Source organism: Zonotrichia leucophrys, chromosome 2 (genome assembly GCF_028769735.1).
Source record: "Zonotrichia leucophrys gambelii isolate GWCS_2022_RI chromosome 2, RI_Zleu_2.0, whole genome shotgun sequence".
In the NCBI taxonomy this organism is placed as follows: Eukaryota; Metazoa; Chordata; class Aves; order Passeriformes; family Passerellidae; genus Zonotrichia; species Zonotrichia leucophrys.
The window spans coordinates 149,241,958-149,263,446 of record NC_088171.1 but is presented as its reverse complement, the minus strand read 5'-3'; the positions used below and the strand labels follow the sequence as shown (position 1 = coordinate 149,263,446).

At 40.4% G+C, this 21,489-nt stretch overlaps 1 protein-coding gene across 2 annotated transcripts in view; it reads left to right on the top strand.

The window, feature by feature from the left end:
• The window catches only part of PTK2 (protein tyrosine kinase 2), a 187,029-nt gene that overhangs the window by 19,774 nt on the left and 145,766 nt on the right, over positions 1-21,489 (top strand). The window contains exon 3 of one of the 2 annotated variants that reach the window (XM_064706739.1): positions 20,092-20,118. The exons of the other annotated variant lie outside the window; for it this stretch is intronic. The gene's annotated coding sequence lies outside the window, so the exon portion shown is untranslated. The remainder of the gene's footprint in view (positions 1-20,091; positions 20,119-21,489) is intronic. 2 annotated transcript variants of the gene reach the window in all.

Here is a 21,489-nt window from a genome sequence, read left to right as displayed (position 1 = left end):
GTGTTTTAATCAGCACTGCCTGCGAGGCAGGGAATCTCAAGCCTGGTGTTTTAGCCTGGCCCTTATCAGCACTGGACAAAGTGAAGCCATTACTTGTCTCCCTCATTTTTGGCACACCCTATTCACAAGTACCAACAAAATACTGGTTTTTTGTTTATTTTCCCCTTCATCTCAGCAGAATCACAAAATATTCTGAGTTTGAAGAAACCCACAAGGATCATTGAGTCCAACTCTGAAGTGAATGTCCCGTACAGGGATCAAACCCTCAACCTTGGTTTTATCAGCGTCAAACCCTGACCAACTGAGCCAACAGTCCTTGTTCCCTTTTGATTTACTGAACCCTCCCTGTTTTCTCTGGGATTGCTGTCTTGCTTGTAATCTCATTTTGTTTATGCAGGGTTGGTTATTCTTTCCTTGTTTTAAAGCTGGTGGGAAGTTATGGGATGATGTTGGAAGCCTCAGATGTGACTCCTTTCCTTCTCATTGTTTCTGACACGAGTTACATGTGAGCACCCTGGCTAAAACCTTTTACATCAGCCTGACTCCCCTTTGTGCCTAGATGCCTGTAGATAATTTGGTTTTATTATTCTCTCTTCCTGTGAGATGTTGCATCAGTCTTCCTGATGCATCACAATTCCTTAGATGCCAATTTCTTTTGCAACTACTGAGTTTTTGAAATAATGCGATGTTTTCATGCAATCCATTTTCAATAACAAGAATTAGCAAAAATAGTGGCTTGTTTTTTATGCTTTTGTGTACTGCCCACACAGCAGTGAGTACAGACTAGGTGTCTATGAGAAGTGATGTGATTTATTTTATTTCTTTCTGACCAGTGGCTGTATATCAGTACTCTCTTTTCCAGGCAAGAAATAAAGCAGACACAACTTGAATTTCCTGTCAGGAGTCCAGACAAATGCAACTTGGGCAGCATTTTTGTAGTAAGGAGGATGAAGAGTACACAAAGAGGCAATAAGAAAATAAATGCATTAAAGGAGATGAAATCTGTACCAAGAGGGAGCCTTGATCACCTGGCAGGAGTTCATAGCTGTTGCAGGTGCCACTGAAATGCTGCCCTTTAACAAGTGGAAGGTTTATTGTTAGCAGTCCACTCCCAGCTGTGTTGTGGAAGGTGCACTCTTTAAATTGCTAACCAGGTTTCCCATTTAAAAAAAAAAAAAAGGTCATTTCTTATTTTAGGGTTTGGATTGTGCAGAGCAAAAGGGCACACAAAAAGTCACGGTTGTCAACAGGACTCCAAGTTTGGCATTCCAGGTTATTTTTGGATGTATTGTAAGCAGGTGGCTGTGTTGTCATTTCCCTCTTTCAGGATCAGTCTACTCAGCTGAACTTTCAGGAGGGGATGGTAACAAAGCTTGGCAGAACTGTAGAGAGTTTTAAGGTCCAAAGGAATTGGGACAGCTACAGCTGTAATCATGGACTTCTTCCTTCAGCCCATTCCTTTATTCTGAATTATCTCTGTTAAAAGCAGTATCCAAAAGGAGTGGTAGGCTTTCTCTAGTAGTAAAAATACATCAGTGTTATACTTCCTTCTGTTTCTGAATTCTTTTTGTGGTTTTTTTTGCTAGTAGTAATATTCCTGGTAGTCTAAACTGTATTGTGTCATAGTTATTTTGAACAGAACAATTCAGGCTGTAATCCTGTGCCTTTAATGTGACTGCTGCTCACTCTTATAAATCCCTCTCCAAATAAATTTGCATTGGACTCTTAATATGGTGAATAATTTACCTTAGAAGCCTCTGCATAATTATTTTTGGTTTGGAAAAAATCCCAAGCAAGCAGGATGTTAATTTGCACCTCCTTTTTGTGTGGTGTTAGAGGCTCTGTATGAATCCCTCTTTGATACTTTAAAAAAAATTTCCTAGGCACAGGTTGTATTTGAATTCAGTTTGAGCCTTGTGCTTCTACTCTGTGCTAAATCCTAAACAGGAAGGGCCCTGAATGAAGGTGGTAAATGAACAGTGACTTCTGCATCCTTTTGGAACAGTTTTTTGTGACTTTGTTTTAATTCAAGGCCCACTTTTTCCAGGAGATCTTGTAGTCATGTAAGTATTCAATGAAGAATAGAACATTTGGTGTTGGTGGTAAAATCTGGGCTTCAGTTCAGAGTGTTCCCCTTGATAAGGGCTGAAGAGAAGCCAAGCCAAAGCTACCTGGAAGATTTTCTTTGGGGGGTGTGTGTATAAACATATGTGCTGTGAAACTTCCACCAGCTACTCCTCAGCTTTGTGAAGGAAAGGGTTAAGTAAGAGCTCCACAATGAATCCAGAGTTAGTGACATAAAAATCATTGAATCTTTTTATTAATATAAGGAATTAGTGGTTTTGATGTTGTTTTTGATAATAAACACTCAGCTTTGAAGACATAACCTAATGCAACTCTCCCCATGAAGGAGAAAGGAGGACATGAGTGAAACAGTAATTTACATTGTTTAATATCCTGGTGGTCTCTGTATTCCTATATCCATATGGGCAGAGAATGCTGCTGCCATCCCTGCATGGTCTGTGTGCCAGGAGTGTGAGAAATAGGGGTCAGAAGATGCCAGTTTAGCTTTTCTGACTAAAACTCCCACTAAATAACCAAAGAAAATGTGTGATTGTAGCATTATAGATTAAAAAAGTAGCTGAAATGTTAATCCAGAGTTATTTTTTGGTTGGTATCTTATGCTTTTCTGATATAAATTCTGCATTTCCTAATTTTAGTGGGCAAGGTGTGGAAGTGCTGAGGTGGGGAAGGAGTGGTGCACTCAACTGGTTGGCTCTACCAAGTCACTTCATTCAAATTCCTCACCTGGTTTATATTTTTAAAGAGAACATTTAATTCCTCAGTTTGCATCTGAACTGTGAAATATTGTCAGGAAAAAAAACCCATTTCTGTATAATTTTAGTGAGTTAGATGGAGTTTAAATTTGTTGCTTTAGTATGGATCTATTTTTTCTTTTTTTATTTTTGAAATAAATTTTCAAGATAAATGACTGTGAACCTGTGGACATTTGAAAAGCAATTTGTAGGAAGGACACCAAGTTTGGCCTCAGGGCTAAAATTTTTCTGGTTAATTCTAGAAGATTACAGAGACTGAACAAAAGGCTGGTTGCTTTTGGGATGATAGTTATATTTTTCCTCAGGCCTGGAAAGTGGCAGCAATGCAGAATTTCTGCACATTGGCCCAATTCAGTTAATCCTGGTTTGCATGTTTGAAAGCATCCATGTTTTCTGTGTAGCTGATCTGTTCAGGAAATCCTGGTAACTTTGCATTTTCTTATTTTACAGTTCTCTCATATCATTAAAATTGCCTAAAATGTGTTTTGAAGCAAGAACATGTTTTGATCTGCCCAGTGTATCACAGATTTCTGAAGAATACAGAAATTTGAAGGAGGGATGGAGTCAGGGATGTGAACAGCCCAAGGAAAAGAAAACCTCTTCAATACTGTGACATTTCTTTTGGTAGAAAGAGAAATAAGCAGGAAAAATATGGTCTTTGATAATGCAAATAATGATTTAGGAACCATTTGTAACTTCAATGGGCTGGTTGTTCACAAATTTTTGTTAAATTCAGGAGGCATTAATAGAAATTACATTGAAATATTCATCTCTAATTGCTGAGGCTGTTGGTGTAGTGCATGTTAGAATTTATTTCATTTTGTGGTTGATAATATATACTTTGTACATGGCTTCTGATACATTTTTAACTCCTACACAGACTGCAAATTAAATATTGATTTGTGCATTGCTGGGTTTTGAGCTTCAAAACACTTATGAGTTGTGGTTAATTGATCTCCAGCTCCAAACTAACACATGGAGGTTCTGAGACCAAGGCATCTGAATTATAAATTACTGTATGTTCTACACACATGGTTCATGTATTTACCCAGTTTCACAAACTTAATATTAACCAGGTTTTTTTGTGTAATTTGCTCTTTAAAATGCCTGTAAATGTGAAAGGAAAATAAGGATAGAACAAAATAAGAAACAAGCTACTGCTGGCAAGTTTTCTAATGCAAAAATCATTTTAATAGCATGTAAAATCTTTGAAAATTCTGCACTCTTACCATTGGTGTTGTCCCTCTTGTGTCATTCAGTTTCCCAAAGACCCCAAAGGACCTGGATTTTTCTGGAGCTTTCAGTCACAAATATCAGTGTTTAGGCATTAATCAGGGCTGCAAATCCAGCCCAGGAGTGTTCCCCAAATAGGTTTCTGCTCACTTAGTCTCACAACTTAATACACAGGAATGAAATAAATTTCATCATCTCTCATGTTTTTCTTGAATGAGAGGATTTTGTCCCTAAAAATAATTTTTTGTGGTCGCTGTCTGAGGCCATATGAGTTGATTTTAATATTTTATGCTTTTTAAAAATGTTTGGATTTGTGTCCATTTGATTCTTGATAATGTTAGAATTGGCCAGAGGACAACAGATGCAGCTCCATCCACCAGCAGTTTATAAGGGGACAAATGTGTCCATTCATGTATATGAAAGGGAGCATCATTGAAATTGTTTTGGTTTTTTTTGTTTGTTTTTTTCAACAATTGTTTGTTGAATTGTGGAAAAAAGTGTGTATTTCCTTATCCCCACTGCAAAACCCAACATATTTGCATTTTGAATGATTGTAGTTTTAGAGTTTGGAATAGAGGCCAAGGAGAAAATGGGGAATCAAATCCTCTGGAACTTTAAGTCCTGGAAGAATAAAGTCAGTCCTTTGTTTCTCAGTTTATCTTGGTATTTTGGTACTTTGAGGAAGATATGGAGGAGTTGGAATTTTATGATATTAGTATTAAACTCTACAAAAGCAAGACTTTTCAGAAATAGACATTCTGGAAGTAGGACACTTCAGGAAGGTGAAGCTGAGCAGTCTTTGCATTCAGGTGCATTTACAAGAGCTTTTGAGTTGAGTCATAGCAAAGTCACTGCCCAGTCTCAAAGCTGCACTTTCTGAGTTTTGGAACAGTGTCTAATTGATTTGTAGACTTTAAATTTTAGAGCTGTGGGTAATTACCAACCTGTTGGCATTGTCTAATGTCTACAGACAGATGTGACAATGTCTTCATTAGAAAAGTCTATGTGGGAAATACCCAGAATCCTTTTTGGTTTTGCTTTTTGTGAGGTGAACTAAATGACAGTTAGCTGGTGCACTGCAATCCTACATCACTGGGTTAAGCCTTTTAGTGGCTGTGCTCAATCCCAGGTGGTTTGGAGCAGAAGTTGCCCTTGTGCCCTTGTTCCCAGCACAGAAACTGCCTTGGACAGAATGGAGCACTGCCAGTCACCAGCCCTGCCATCTCTCTGTGGTTGTTATTGATGACAACATTGTCTGCTCTTACCTCAGTTTCCTAGATAACAAGGCTTGTGCTGTTTGCCATCTCTGTTATCCTCTCCCCCATCTGTTTTTTGGCCATGACCTGGTTCCTACCAAACTGCCAAAGGCAGAAGCTTCAAACCACAGCTGAAAGGAGCTGCTGATCTCAGGCTGCCAACAGCAGCTTTCACACCCAGGATCATGGAATCATTTAGGTTGGAAAAGACCTCTGAGAGCATCAGTTGCAGAGCTCTTTTCCAGCCTAGATGATTCTGTGAGTTCCCCTTGGATGTCCCCCAGACCTGGGACATTTGGAACATTGAATCACCTGCACTGTGAATGAAGGGGTTGGGGTCAGGTGAGTTTCAGACCTGAGCTGGCTTTGGATAAAGGAGCCACAGTGATGCTGGTGCTGCCTTCCCCTTGCTCAGGGGTGCTCTGAACACTGCCATGGTGTTGAATATAAAAGTGTGTGTAAATAATGCTTTCTTAAGCTACTCAGAACAGTTTCTCACATTTAAGTTTGGTGTTTCTTGATATTTTTTAAGAAGGTAAAACTGTGTTGGTGGTGAGGCCCTGGCAGAGGTTGCTCAGAGAAGCTGTGGCTGCCCCATCCCTGCAAGTGTTCAAGGCCAGGCTGGATTGGGCTTGGAGCAACCTGGTCTGGGGGAAGGTGTCCCTGCCTGTGGTGGACAGGCTGGAATTTAGGTGACCTTTAAAGGTCCCTTCCAGCCCAAACCACTGTGATTCCAGCCTTGCTGGCTTACTGGGGAGTGCTGTAGGCATCTGACAGATGGAATCCAGCCAGATCTGCTCCAGGGACCTGAGGAGTTCACAGGTCAGAGTTGCCCAGTTTACCCCAAATCCTTCTAGAGGATTTCTGTGGCTTTTCTCTTGGCCATGGAGACACACTTCATAGGTTTCCTGTGCGCCTTATGACTTTTGTTACTCTTCAGTAACTGTTCAGGAACTGGGGAAAAGGGAGATAAATGGATTAAATGAAATTGCATTGAGGTGGCAGCAGAGTTAACATCACCATCACTTTGGTGAAAAAATTCTTTTTGGTCCTTGGAGCTTCCTGTGGTTTGCTCTGAGCTTTCAGTGTCCTGTTGCTAAGAACTTGTGCATTTTTCCCCCTGTGGGACTGCAGCAGACAAATACAAGTAGAAGTTATTCCAGCTTCAGTTCTGTGACAACTTGTTTGCATATGCAGCCTGAAATTCCTTTGTACTGTCACAAATGCTTAGTTTGCAGGATGAGGAAATAAATATTAACTGTACCAGAGCTGACACTGATGTAATTACACACTGCAGTTCTCTAATTTGATCTCTTTCTTCATATCAGTGAAAAAGATGTGTTCAGAAGTTCCTCAAATACAGGAATCCTTGTGCAGCACCTGCCTGACTTTGTGCCAGAATTATTTTAATGTATTCAAGCAAATTTAGGTTCATGTCCATTCTGAACCTGGTTAGATCTTGAAGGGATTGAAAATGAGTCTCTTTAATAATTAGTGGAAATTTGGATAAGGTTTTTTATTTGGACCATTTTCTTTCTCATTTGTGCCTCAAGCTTGAACTCACAGGGTGAGTCTTAAGATACATTCAGGAGCAATTTGGAGAGGGAAGGCTGGGGAACTGGAGACCTTGATGAACTTAATGCTTTTTCAATATTTAATTTAAAATTTTTAATAATCACTGCATATGTCTTCTGCACATTATGAGAGGCAGAAGATACAGTTACAATGTATGCTAAATAATTTAGTGTGCTGGGGTACCTGACACCTCATACATGATAAATTGAGAACTAGATTACAGAGTAATTAAAAAAATGTTCACCTTCCTCCTGTTACTGAGGTTGGAAGTGCATGAAACCACTGTCAGGTCTGCTCTGGATCATCCCTGTGACCACGTTCAGCTCTTTGTTCTCACTCTGGTGGAATTCAGTGGCATCGGACTCTGTCCAAGTTAGATCAGGAGCAGAGAAAGCTGGATAGGTTTCTTTTTGTTTGTCTTCCCTGTTTTCATACCTGATGAATGATCAGAAATGGACAAGCTTTTTAGAGAACAAGTCTCAGATAATATATCCTTGTTTGAAATAACAAAAGAGAAGAGCTGATGTATTTTCATTCTTGTGGAATGGTGGGGCAAGGAATAAACTGCAGTATCAGTGAAGAATTTTAAAAGCTTAACAATGTTTTTCTTGGTTTAGGCTTTATTACTCTTGCTGTCCTTTCTTATGGATTATATTGTGGTACAAAAGAATTAAGTTTTTCTGCCTCCCAGCACTCATTGCTGAGGCAAAAGCCACATTTATGCTGTACACTTCTTTGTGGTCTTGAATTCTTATCTTTGTGCAGAAAATATTTGTTCACTGAGTCCAGCCTACACAGGACTGTACCAAATACCCTTATATATATAATGAGGATACCCTTATGTAATTAGGATATTTGTGCCTCTTTTCTGTTTATTCTTAAAGGACTGCATCATGATTTCTTTATGCTCCAGCTAGCTTGGTTTGCTGATAAGGAATTGTTACACATCAGCAGGGTGGGTATTCACCATTAGTATTACATTTTATATATCAACAAAGCAAACTGAAGTAAGATGTAATTGTACAAGTGTATACACTGTGTAATCCCTTGACATAAATGGAAAAAGCTGTTCCTGAAATATCTGTACTTTTCAAGTGAAGCAGCACTGTTCCTTAACATCAGCAGGGATAATACATTTCAGTCTGTTTTAACAGCAGATGCATTTTGTATTTGATTTTCCTTTTCTAAGAAGTCGTGTCTAGGTACAAAATCATAGCTTTAAAATCCATTTCAAATAAACTTGTAACACTCTACTTAAATACTTAAAAGGCAAGTGAGAGTTTCTAAGGGACTTAGTGATTCTTAGCTGAGGGAGTAATGAGTGTGCTTTGTGCCGGCAGGATTCCTGTCCCTGCCACTGCCCGCAAAATTGGCTTGTTAGTTATTTATGAGGAAAATTGGTCTGACAGCCCTGAAGGCAGAAGTGTTCCTTTCACAGCACAAGTTGTGCCATGGTGCTGTAGCCCTGGCCATGGGATGAGAGCAGCTGTTTCTTGGAGAATCAGCTCCAGCCCTGGGACCATTTGGGTATCTCCAGCTCTGGGACTCAACTGTGGATGTGTCTCCTGTAACTTGGGTTATCTTGGAGCTTCAGACTCTCTGTAGACACCTCCAGACACATATATGTGGCAGCTTTCTGTCACTGTCTTTTCACCTCCTGTAGATAGTCTAAGTAGATGAAACTGAATTTTGGGTAGGGATGTAAGCTGTTTGTTATTTCATCCTGGACATAGAACATGTTCTGTTCTAACCTGAGCCTTTATCCAGCCAGGGTTTGGCCAGAAGCCTGCACAGGAGAAGTTGTCTTTGGTGTCCTTCTCCTTACTGTCTGTGGAGTTTGTCAGCATGGTACAAAATGGCATTTTAGGAGATCTGACTTCAAAACTCACAGTCATGCCTTGTGTAGGAAGCGTGACTTGGGTTGGCTGCTGGGGGGTAATTGCAGCATTAACTAAAACCCACAGCTTTTAGACTTAGAGTTTATAGCATATCTAATATTTATCTGCCACCCAATATGTAATGAATCTTAAATCTTTCTGCAAGTATTTCTGGTGGTCTTAATCTGTTTCATGCCAGAGGCAGGGAGAAATAATGCTTTCAATTTTGTCAAATTAAGTTTTTACTGTGCATTAAATTGATTAAATAGAGCAGCAGATTAAGGCAAAAAATGCTATCTTAAATTGCAATTCAGGGCTGATAGAATCTTAATGATGCCAAGCTGAACTTTTTCAGTGGTTTGTGGAAATGAGAATCCATTAATCACACACGCTTGACTTCGCGCCGTGCCGAGCTGGAAACAAACTCTGTACTCATCTGGGCAAAGGCATCAAGGCAATGGCTGAGCTGGGAAGGTGCAGCCAAGGGGATGTGGGGGCTGCAGGTGTGTTGTGTTCTGTGAAACCAGTGGGGTCCCTGTTGATCAGGTCCTTGCAGACACAGGGTGTTTCCTGTTAAACCAGCGCCGCTGTTTGAGCCGCTCTCTGACGGCGCCACCACAGAACCAAGGAGGAACAGAAAATCTGTCCAGTGTTGTGTGCTGCAGTTCTTCTGTCTGCAGTTCTTCTGTCTGCACACTTGTTCCCCCACTGGCCCTCTTTACCTTCATAATCTAGTGTTGTCTTTGGGTTTCTTTGTCCTGATGTATGTGTGTATTTTTCTGTTCCTGATTTTATTTTTTTTTATTCTGCCCATGGTTCTTCCCTGTCTCGTGTGTCATTGTTTTTTGCTGTCTTAATTCATTCTCTGTCTATTTTCTATCTGGAAAACTTTATAAAAGGGGACAGAGAACTTTCCCCTAGCTTCCCCTTTGCTTTTTCTCTATTTCTGCCAGTGCATCAACGTTGTGGTGTGAGGAGGGAACCAGCCGAACACAACTGCTGCTAACGTGTAGCATATTAAGAAAAGAGCATTTTGTCAGTTTAGATGAATACATAATATATTGCTCTGTAATGTCTCTTCTGCTCTTTTCTGATTTTTTATCTTCTGTTGCCTCTAAATTTCTGTTTACCCTCTGAGGTGGGCTCTGTGTCTTTCTGGCTTATGAAGTACTGTGTAGTCTTGTGAAATGACAGAAATAACATTTGGTTTTATATCCTTGCTAATTCTCATTGCCTTGTGTCTGCTCTGGTGTTTGACAAATAATTTACTTGACCTAGATCAAGGTCTAGGTCAAGTAAATTATTTGTCAATAATTCTTGAATCAATGTTCCTTTGTAATCCAAACATTTTGGAAATATTTTTTCATTTTTTTATTAAAACCTTCCCTTAGCAGAATGACACTTGGCAGCATGTTGTGTCTCCAAACACAACACAAGTTGGAAGTGGTGTAATTGTGTCCCTGGGAGGATGTGTGACACCCAGGTGACATTAAAGGAGTTGTTCCCATGCATATGGTGGTAAATTTACTGGACTTTTTCTATCACAGTGAGTGTCCTTAGTTCTCTTATTTCTTACATGGTTAGGATCCAAAACTGTCTTGTCTTCACTGCAGAGCTGATTTCAGCCTCTGTAGCTGTGGCTGTAAATGCCCATTTGTTGTGAAGGGATGTTGTGCTTCACTTTGACAACAAGCTCCAGCTGAAGCAAATTCTTTCTCCATCCAGGGTGTCCCAGTTGGGCTAAGAAAACCCTGGTATGCTCATTACAAACAAATTTCATCTTATTTCTTGAGGCAGGTTTGTGTACAGAGCAAAACTTGTACAGCTGCTGTCAAACTCGCTGTGAATACTTTGGAGTAATCCCATTGTGAGCAATAAAACATGTTATTTCTTAGGCACTAAGTCAGTCTTTTCATGGGTGGAAATGTTAAGGCCCTCCCCCCCTTTTTTGTGGAGTTTTTTGTTGTTGTTGTTGTTGTTTTGGGTTTTTTTGGTTTTTGTTTTAGGTAAGAACAGTGCGTGTGTGCAAAGCTGATAATCTGCTGTTAGACTTCGGACAAACTACTTTGTGTGTGTTCTCTACTGGAAAACTCTTAAACATTTTCTCCCCACTCTATGCTGGCTGCATTGATTATCTTCAACCTTCTTTCACCCATCTGTAACTTCAAATAAGAGAAATTTAAAATTTTCATTCCAGCTCCTGAAAAACTGCTGTAACAATGGAATCCATGTGTGGGCCAGAACCATGGAAACAGCATAATTTTACAGTGGTGAAACATGAAAGGAAGTGACTCGCCCAACTTTCTAAGAATTTGTGTTTTAACAAAAAAACCACCCAAAACTTGCAAAATACTGTTCTAATATTCTGAAAAAGAAGCTTTGGGTGGTTTTTTGGTTACATCATTAATCTGTTACTCTAAATTCTTCTAACTAGTTACTGTTTTAAAACCAAAACAAAACTCCCACTTGACCCCTTCTAAAAAAACACTCAAGAAAACAGTTTTCTCTTACATTGTGGTCTGGGATGTGCAGCTCTGTTTTGAGCTTTTGAATATTTTGCCTGAAGTAATTCCTCCTCATTCTCTCCCCTTGTGGTTGTGCCCTTGGCACAGCTCATTTCTGTACCTGGAATCACATTTATTTTACATTCTGGAGCACCTCCGTGCTCTGTGCTAAGTTCCTGTCATACCAAAGCACAACCCAGCCCTCAGTGACATGTACAGCTAATTTGTATTTCAGTGCAGGAACTACACAATCCTGTCACCTTTTGAAGACGTGGGTGACTTGTGGTGGCACATTGTGTGTCACAAGTCCTTCATGGAAAATGACAAGGGAGCTTCAATCATAGCAGGCAATGTCAAGACAATGTTTCTTGAAAGGAAAACATCCACTGAAGCTATCACTTGGAAGAACAAGCACTCTGTAGTACAAATAGGGGGTAGCTGCACATGTATAGAATACATGTCTACAGCTTTCCCTAAGCCTGCCTGAGGGCCTGAATTGTTATGTTCATAAAATGTCACAATATTTCCATCAGGATTATGTGATCACAGATCACAGTGCTGGAGATATTCCTGATAAATCTGAACTACTGCCAGCACACACATGTCCCTCCTTAAACATCTTAAATGCCTTTAAAGTTTCCTGGGCTTGTTTAAACACATCTCCTTTTGTGATAAACCATTAAAAGATAAGAATATTCCTGTAGTGTGGCTGACATTCTTAGAACAGTACTTTTGATTGAGTAGGTGTTCTTATAGGTGATGTTTCAGCTCGTGACTTCACAGAGCCATGACAGGGAGTTTAAGACCGTGAGAATCACAAAATCATTTTAGTGTGAAAAGCCCTTTAAAAGGGGTAGTTCAGCTGTTAACCCAGCAGTGCCAAGGCCACCACTCACCCATGTCCCAGCAACCTCTTCCAGTGTTTGAATGCCCTTTCTATGAAAGAATTTTCCTTACCATGCGAAACCTCCCCTGTTTGGCTGCCCTTTCTGTGAAATTAGTTTTTCCTAACCAGGCTAAACCCTCCCTGACACAACTGGAGGCCATTTCCCCTTGTCCTATTGTTTGTTACTGGGAAAGAGACTGACCCCCACCTGCCTCCAGCTTCTGTCTGGGAGCTCTAGAGAGAGAGAGACATCCCCTCTGAGCCTCCTTTTCTCCAGGCTGAGCCCCTCAGCTGCTCCTTATCAGCCTTGTGCTCCAGCCCCATTCCCTTCTCTGGACATGCTCCAGCCCCTCAGTGTCTGTCCTGTCATGAGAGCCCCACATGTGAGCACAGGGTTTGAGGTGTGGCCTCCCCAGTGCCCAGCACAGGGGGACAATCACTGGCCATGGTGTTGCTGATAGAGGAGATGCTGCTAAATGAGACCAAGGGCTGCCCAGCCCAGCCCTGGCCCTCGAGGGCAGCAGGAAATGTTATTTACATGGAGTTTGCATGCCTGGCCCAGTGCCTGGTGGCACCTCTCTGCATCCTTTCTCTTGCAGGAACTGCAGGGAGCTCAGTGCCTGCTGTGGGGAAGGCACTCTTACTGGTTTGAACCCAATCTCCAGTCATTTCCTCAAGTGCTCCCTAGTGCTCAGACTGTCAGAAGTTGTTGAATTGTGCTGCATTGATTTGGTTTTTTTAATATTTTCTTCCTCTCTTCTTCCCCTACCCCCTCCACTTGTTCTGTGATCACGTTCACCCTGAGCCTCACATCTTCCCTGCTGAGGGGGGCCCAGATTTGGTAATTTGGCCTTTCCTTGGCAGCTGCTCCATCCCTTAATCCCTTCAGCTGCCCAGCTCCAGACATCTCTGCCTCCTCCTGAACTGGACACAACATGTTGATGCTTTTTTGTGTTGCACAGTAATGGGTTTAAATGCCATGTTTTCAGTACCCTTCCTAATGAGCCACAATGTTTTATTGCCTTTGGCCAGCTTCTCCAGTTGGAGCTGATGATTTCAGAGAAAACAGTGACTCAGCCTTCCTCCTGCAGTTGGAGCTGGAGAGAGTGCAAGTGTTCCTTGGTAAAGGAGGAATTGCTCAGAAGTTTTTCCCCAGATGCATTACATCACAGCCCTGTGCTGAAGTGCAGCTGCTTTCTTAGCAACTTGCTTAATTTTGTGAAATCCTTGTTGGTTTTTCCCCCATTGATATGACTTTTGCTGACCCATGAGAGTTTAATATGACCTGCAGACTTGCAGAGTTCATTTACACATTTTGTGATGCTGAATAAAACCAATTATTGGGGAACTACTCCATCCTCTTCTCCATCCAAATGTCTCTTCCCCATAGGCAAAAGGTGCACATAGTACTTGTGAAGGTACTGAGACTAAATTCTTTATCTGAGTTGCTTAGATACTGCATGTTCTGTAACTCACTGTGTAATGAGATTGATCCCACCTGCCCTGAGTAATGACTGACTGATTTCTCTTGCTCTTCTTAATCTCCTTAAATGTAACTTCCACCAGAACCTTTTCATTTAATATCCCACTGTTCAGTGTGCCTGGTTGAAAATTTGGCTCCTGGTGGCTGCATAGATAACTCGGTGGTCATGCTCAGTGATGTGGTGGAAATGAATTTGAAGTGTTAAGGTGCATGCAGAGTTCAGGGGAGAGTTCAGCTGAGAGGGAGGAAAACACAGGTGGATTATTCTGATGGTCTTAATCAGGGTTTGTATTTTTTCAATTTCAAAATCTAGTATTTAAGAAGCATAAGCAGTGATTTTGGAGTAGTATCAGTAGGAGAGGGGAAATTGAGATTTGAAACTGTTTAATGATTTTTTTGGTGTAGATTCTGTAAGCTAAGGAGACCCAATACCAATTTTGTTTTCAAATAGGAAGAGGAAAGCAGGTACATACAGAAGAGTGGGGTAGTGAGAGGAGTGTGACAGTAAACTGACAACAAATGGAGAAATTATGGAAGCAGATATGAACTGAAGGTGTTCCTGAGGTATGGGGTGAATCAGCTGCTGCTTGTACTGGTGTAACACCACAAAGCTTTCGCATATTTAGAGGCATTTGAGGTGTGTCAGACATGTTGATCATCACACCATAGATTCCTTTGTACCTGTTTTATCAACCAAACACTTAATTTGAGAAAACCCTTCATTTTCTGTGCAGTGTTTCAGTTGGTTCTCTCATTTTTCCTTGCTAAATTTTGTGTGGCTGTTGTGTTTCAGAGGCAGCAGCTTGCCTTGGAAGGGGTGAGTGGTTAGAGAGAACTTCTCCGAGGCACAGCACAGGCTGTGCGCTCGCAGGGTGTCACAGCGGTTCATGGGCGGCTGCCTGCTCGTTAACCTTTTCAGCAGACAGAAAGGAGAGCATTAAATCATTACTGCTGCTGCTCACAGCTGAAGCAAAGATTTCAGCCAAGATAATAAGGGACTCCAGTGCAACGTGGGTCTCCTGTGAAGTAGGGCTGCAAACACAAGATGTGTGGTTTTGTTTGCTGCATTTCTCTGATCTGGCTAAAGCACAAAAGAGCTGCTGCCAGGTTTAGTGGGTGGAGGTGTCTGTCCTGTAGCTGTGCCCCCTCCATCTCTCCCCAGGGGAACAGATGAAGATTTGCAGCTAAGCTGGATATTCAGCTGCTGCTGCTGTGCCTAAGGCAAATGCAATAAATATGTCAATAGGGGCAAAAAACTCTAATCTGAGTAAGCAAATGGTGGTTTTAGTGCTGTTAGGATTGACATTTAAATACTGTATCAGGTATTGGTGTTTGAAAAACGGGGCTGTACTGAAAGCCAAAACAGTTGGAGCATTTAAAGACTTGCAAGTGTAATAAAATATGTTTAGGAAAAATGGTCCTTTACAGTGAGGCACTTCTGCCTCTTATTCTACATAGGTAATAAATGAAAGGATTTTAGTGAGTTGCATTGAAAATTGCCCTAAAAAACTGCCTTAATATGAAATGATCTAATAAAAGGTTGTTAGCATTCAGCCCTGCACATTGCTAAATTAGAAATGGGTTAGATGTAGGTTACAAATGAGATGCTCTTTTAATGATGAAGGGGAAAAAATACATATGTGGAACAATGCAACTGGTGGTTTATACAATCTTTTAATCATACTTTAAAACTTTTTAATAGCTTTTTCTTAATAAGTGTGCTGTCAGGATGTGATTGTGTCTTCAAGGTCTTTGTTCAGTAGATCAGATGGTTATGGATAAATCCTTGAGTTTCTCAACAAGTGTAATTTTACAAAGCTTTTCTTTTTTTTTTAAAGATTACTTGTAGTTTGTGTTTACTTACTTGCTCTTAAAAAAAAAGAAAAATATTTTTGCACAGATGATGAGATCTCAATTTCATTAAAGACCAGAGGAACATCCTTTTAAACCTGCCAGAGAATATAGGAAAGGAGCCTTCCAGTTGGTTGGATCCAGCTTCTAAGACAACATCCTTCAGGACCAGCCACACAAAGGCTAAAAGCTGAATATGCATCTGTATTCCTAAATTATTATGGTACTGTGGCTAAAAAGGAAAATTGCATTTTATGTGATATTCCTCCTCTAATTGCAAGGATTGTTATCCAGTGACATGTGTGTGCTGCTTGGCTTCTTGCAGACTGTGGTCTGTGGTTCCTTGTGTGCTGCAAGCCTCCACTTTTCCCTGGAAAGAGAGCTTGGTTTGTGAATTGAATATCTGAATTAATTTCAAGGGAATGCTCTTAGGCTGGAGTCAGCCAGCTCCTGCTGCAGGAGAACAGGATTAAATTTCTTGTGGTCTGCTGCTTACCACAGCTCTGGAAGGAGATCAGTGCTGCAGATGGGGCAGTCTGAGCCTCTGCAGTTGTGCACTGAGCCACATTCTGGTTTTACCTTGAGGCAGGAATAGGAAGCTCACAGAACATTCCTGTTTTTGATGATTAGATGTTACTCTTGGAAGGAGGATTTAAAGTTGCAGCTCCATTTTTAAGAAAACATACATTGAAACTCTGCAGTGTAAAATGCAGTTTTATAAAAGCAAATACAGTGGTGGAGAGATCTGGTCCTCAGGGCATCCATAAATCAGAAAAAGCTATTGCTGGGATCCACAAAGCTTATTTGGGGACTGTAGTGCCCAAAGCCATCTCAGTGCATACAGAAGCAATAATAGTATTTTTTCTTTAAAATACTTTCTGTTCCTTAATGAATTAACTTGCCAAATAAACCAGTTATGTACATTTTCTTTGGCTGAGGATCTTTCTTATTTTGTAGCACCTCTAATGTCATTTCAGCTTGTTCCTGATCTGCTGCAATCATCTGTGCCCAATATTACAGAAACCTTGCTTGGAAAGGAGCTCTTGAGGCCATCTGCTCCATCCTCCCAATATCTACATGGGATAAAATCAGTTTTATCTGAAAACTGATTAGCTTTTACAAAGTATATACAAGTTTGGCTATGATAAAGAATATGATGTGAAAGTAATTTTTCTTTCTGCCTGTTCAAACTGGCAGTTTGCTCCCTGCCAAGCAGCACAGGAAGATACTTAAGAATATAAATGCAGAACATGAGTGATCCCTTGAAAGGATCAGTAGGAGCAGCAGCACTTGAAATATGATTCATTTTAGATTTCACTTTGAAGAACTACTTTGGAGCAGATAAAAAAGTAAGATTGGTTCCTGTTGTACAGCTGCTGTAAATGTGGTTTGTGTGACAGCACTCCAAGCACTCAGAAACTGAGTTGTAGGAGAAAAGTCAGTCCAGGCCTCCCTGATGTGAGGGAATCCTTCCCAACAGGACAGCTCTCCAAAATGCTCTCAAGCCTCTCATTTTAGTCCCAAAGCAGATTAAAACCCTAAGTTTGGGGTTTTTCCTCTTCAGATCTCAGCACTGGTTGAATTTCTCCTCTCTAGAGATTGAATTGCAGGGGAGGCAAGTTTGTAAAAGCAACTGAAAGGAGTGGCTACCTGAGTGTGTACTCTCAGTTTACTCTCTCTGAGGGAAGTTTGTAAAGTGTGGCCTGAATCCACTCATCTTTTTCAGTGTTAGATTTTAAATGAAAAACCGTATTTGTGAATAAAGCTAAGAGGTTTCAAGCCAGAAAATACGAGAGTGAGCTGGAGAGATGGGGCAAACTCAATGGCGAGAAAGTTCCTAAAGTGACTCCACACTTGCAGGAACACCTGAAGGTAATGAGCATTTCACTTATGGTTGTGGTGTCTGGGTACACAAAGGAGTGGAATTGTTAATGTTATCTTTGGAATTGGGAAATATTTATTTCATTTATGAATTGACATTTCTGTAGTGGCTGGTGTTTGCTAAAATGAAGATACATCAGCCTGTAGAGGACTTGGTGCTTAATAGAAATAATTGAGTAATACCACACAAGTAACCTGCTAAGTGCACATATGCACTTTTGAGTGTACTGATACAACCTTCAGGCTTCAATTTCTTCTGTCCAGTTTGTTTTTAGACCTAATGTATGTCAATTAATGGTAGAAATCAGTCTCTGGCACTACATTGTAACAGGAGAAGGTGCAGTTGCAGGAAGCTGTTCAGTAAACTCGTCCCAGGGGTGCAGCATCTCCTCTGTTAATGCACTTGTGGGACTCATTTGCAGGGGAACAGGGACGTAAGAAATCTTCAGAGTGTTTGATTTCAATATGGCAGCAGTGCTGGTGGTGTCAGTGCCCATCAGGAGGGTCCTGGTGCAGTGACAGGATCTGTGTGAGCCCTGGCAGGAGAGGTGACAATGGAAACAGCAGCTCGGTGTTGGGGACAAACACTGGGATATGATCAGCTCTTCTTGAAGTTAAAAATCTCTCTGTGTGTGTCTTAGCTGCAGAGCTTTCCCTGTTTAAATTCTGAGATGTGATTGTTTTCTGCCTGTGTGTATATAATAACAGTAATAACATATTTTTCTGGGGGTTATGTTTGTCATTATTTTCCTGACATCTGTTGTGTAGGCACATTTAGCCAAAGAGTCTGCTTGAAAAGTAATAAATGCTGTGATAAAACATCCCCAATATAAAAAATTAAAATATTTTAATGCACTTTAAAGTGTTTGTAGTACTTAAATATTTCAATAGTTGTTAATTAAAAATGGAATTTAAACATATGCTTCTGTCACTGTCGAAAAATTAAAATCAAAACTGGTATTTTCTAACCCACAGTTTTAAATGCTTTACTCATGTGGCAGCAGTTCTATTGTATAGCCTGGTGGCAGGCAGGAATTTTTCTGTGACTTCATAAAAAGAAAAGCATGGAAACAATTAAACATACACAAACAAAAAATGATGCAACATTTATCTTCATGTAACTTTCCAAATTAATTGAGATTGCACATCTCTTTCTGCTGGATGAAAGCTCCAGTCCCTGTGTGCTGATCTGGATTCTGGGCAGGAGCTGTTGGGTTTTTGCTTCCTGCAGTTCCTGGGTCTCCTTGGCTGCATCACCTCTCAAGGCATATCCTACATGTAACATGGTTTTGTTCCTAAGCAGACAGCATGGTGAGCATCTTTTGAATGCAATTTACTATCTTTATAAAAATTGTATAAATTTATAATTGTATAAATTCTACCAGACTAAGGCATTCACTATTTTCTCTGGGTTTTTTGTGGTGTCCTGTTTTCTTTTGATTTCCCACTTTTAAGTGCATTTCAACTTTCTGTGTTGCTGTTTCATCATCTCCTCAGAGTAGTGCAGTTAATTTTTACAATTTTTTGTGGGATGCCTTTAAATTTTAGGTGTAATTCTCTTTGTTATTGAAGTTTCATCATGTTTTCTGGCCACAGACATGAATTGTAACAATCTGTTGGTGAAAGCAGGGCTAATAAATTTATTAAGCCTCATTATTTCTTCTAATAGGTAGCAGAGCAGTGACCATCTGCCCCTGTAATCTCTGCATCTGTTTCAGCTGCTACACCTGTGGTTAAAGTTCAGTTTCCATGTGGATTTTGTACCCAGTGTGACAATTTATTATTCAACTTTGCTGTTTCCTTTAACCAAATAACTGTGCAAAACTTTTTCTTAACTTCAGTTTTTCTCATTTATTTTACTGGTTGCCCTTTCTCATCCATCCGTCCCTCCACTTGTATTTATTTCAGTTTTCATTAACCCTGTGGTGCCCTGTGATGTGTGTCCCCAGTCCATGTCCTCACAGACTTGAGTAATTCTTTCTTTCTAGCTCTTTGTGAGTTATAGTTTTTGTTTTGAACTCTGATGGGCACCTCATGTCCCAGTCGTGATGATGTGTACTGAGATGACAGCAGAAAAGCAGGCAGGAACAATATAATGACTTACAGTTTAATATAATGGGTTTTTTAGTTTATAATTTTTATATGTTCTGTTTAGACTCTGAGACAGTGGTCATTGTTTGCAGCTCAAGACAGCCTTAGCATTTACTAGAAAAATGTTCAGCAACCGTGTCTAATGTGCCTTGGTGACAAAAATCAGTGTCCTTTCTTTTAATATTATTTCTTGTGTTCTGTGCTTATCTGCTTGGAAACTTGACTACTTCTTCTCCAACGATTTAAGAATAAAGAACACATTCTGTAGAATCCTCTTCATTTGCAAAGACTGTCCCTGACACTTTGAGCTCTGAAGTTCTGTAGGTGAAGGTGAATTTTGTATGTAACACTTGATTTGTGTGTAGTGACCTGTATGGTGCTGCAGTAATTACACTCATTGTCCTTCAGTCAGGTGAGCAAAGCATAATCCTGTTAATGAACAGGGTGAGACAAGGAAAATGCTTTTGATTTGCATGTGGCATTCATAGCAGCCAGCAAATTGCTTCAGATAATGTGCTTTATTAAACAAGTATGGCCTTGCAGAAAAATTATGAGGTCACTGCAGTTGTAGAGCTGTTTTTTCTTCTGTTTCTAAATGTATTTCTTTATTGTTACAGATATTTCAACACTTCCCTTGCCAGCAGGTAAGTTCTCTTTTTTCAGTTACGTCTTGATGTGACAGCAGGCAGCTTTTAAGGGCTTGCTTATGATACAGTCATGCTTTTACATAATCAGAATATTGGTTCTTACTGGCACTGTCATGGTACTTAGTCATGTGGGGATCTGAGGTCAAAACAAAACCTGTTGAGGTACAGATTTTTTTCCATTTCAATGGTGTATTTTGACAAGGGGAGGAGGTGACTGAGGTGTATTTCTAGGCAGTTATTAAATATGTGTGTGAGATAGTTAATGCTGAAAGCTGCTCAGCAGAACGTGGGACCCAGCTGGCAGGGAGCAGATTAGGAGCAGCCACAAATGGTTTTAGTGGTGGTTCAGAGGGGCAGAGTGCAGGGAAATGGGTTTGGGGGGTTTATGGGGGGAAGGAATCTCCCAGGTCACAGTGGGGAAGGTGGCACAGTGTTCACTTGGTGACACAGGTGACTTGTGGTGAGCTGCTCTGTTGGACTCTTCTGGTGTTTAAAAATAAAAAAAAAACCCAAAAAACGCTAAACCTAAAAATAGACAACAAAGCCCCCCAAAAACATGGACCTCACCAAAAAATCCAACCCTGATGGTCTGATTTTATAAAATAGCATTTTTTTGTTTTTTTGTTTATTGTTTGTTACATTTGGCCTTTAACAAAGTTTTAAAATCCATGCATTCATTGGTGCTGTGGGCTGGAGTGGTGATGCAGAGCTCAGAGTGAGGATGTCTCCTGATCTTGGCAGGTGGAATTTGTCCATCTATTCCCTGTTGTAATGTGAATTCTGGAATTCTGACTGAAGTGCACTTTTACTCCTGATTGATCAAGGGATTGGATATTTCTTGCCCTCTGCCTTCATGATTTTGGTTGTATATTCATTCTTCCATTTGTTCTTGCTGCTGTTAACACCTGCTGTGAAGGTAGCTGCTCTTTCCTGTTGGAATCAAATGGCAATTTCAGTTTCAGCAATATCAGTGATATTTTCTAATCTTTTCCACAAGAACTTCAGAGCAGCTCTTCTGCAAAAAAAATCATGTTTTCTTGAAGCAGTGAAGTTTAAATGTGGAAGTCCTCTTTTAAGGATGACATCTTTAAAATTATTTTGAATGCTGAGAGTGGTTGTGAAGCAGGCACTTGTGGAAAATATTGGAAAAATAAATACCTGATGTTTCGGTTAGGCTGACAGGAAGATTAGGATTATTGTTAGGCTTTTTTCTGCAGCTTCAAGGAGAAGGATGTGTGATAAAACTTTTTCTGAGTTTATATTTGGGACTTGAAGAGTTTGGCTGGTGTGAATCTGAGTCACAGTGAGATTATTCTTTTCAGTTTGAGTCTGTGTGTGGGAGTGTCCCCATTGTACTCCTTAACTGTG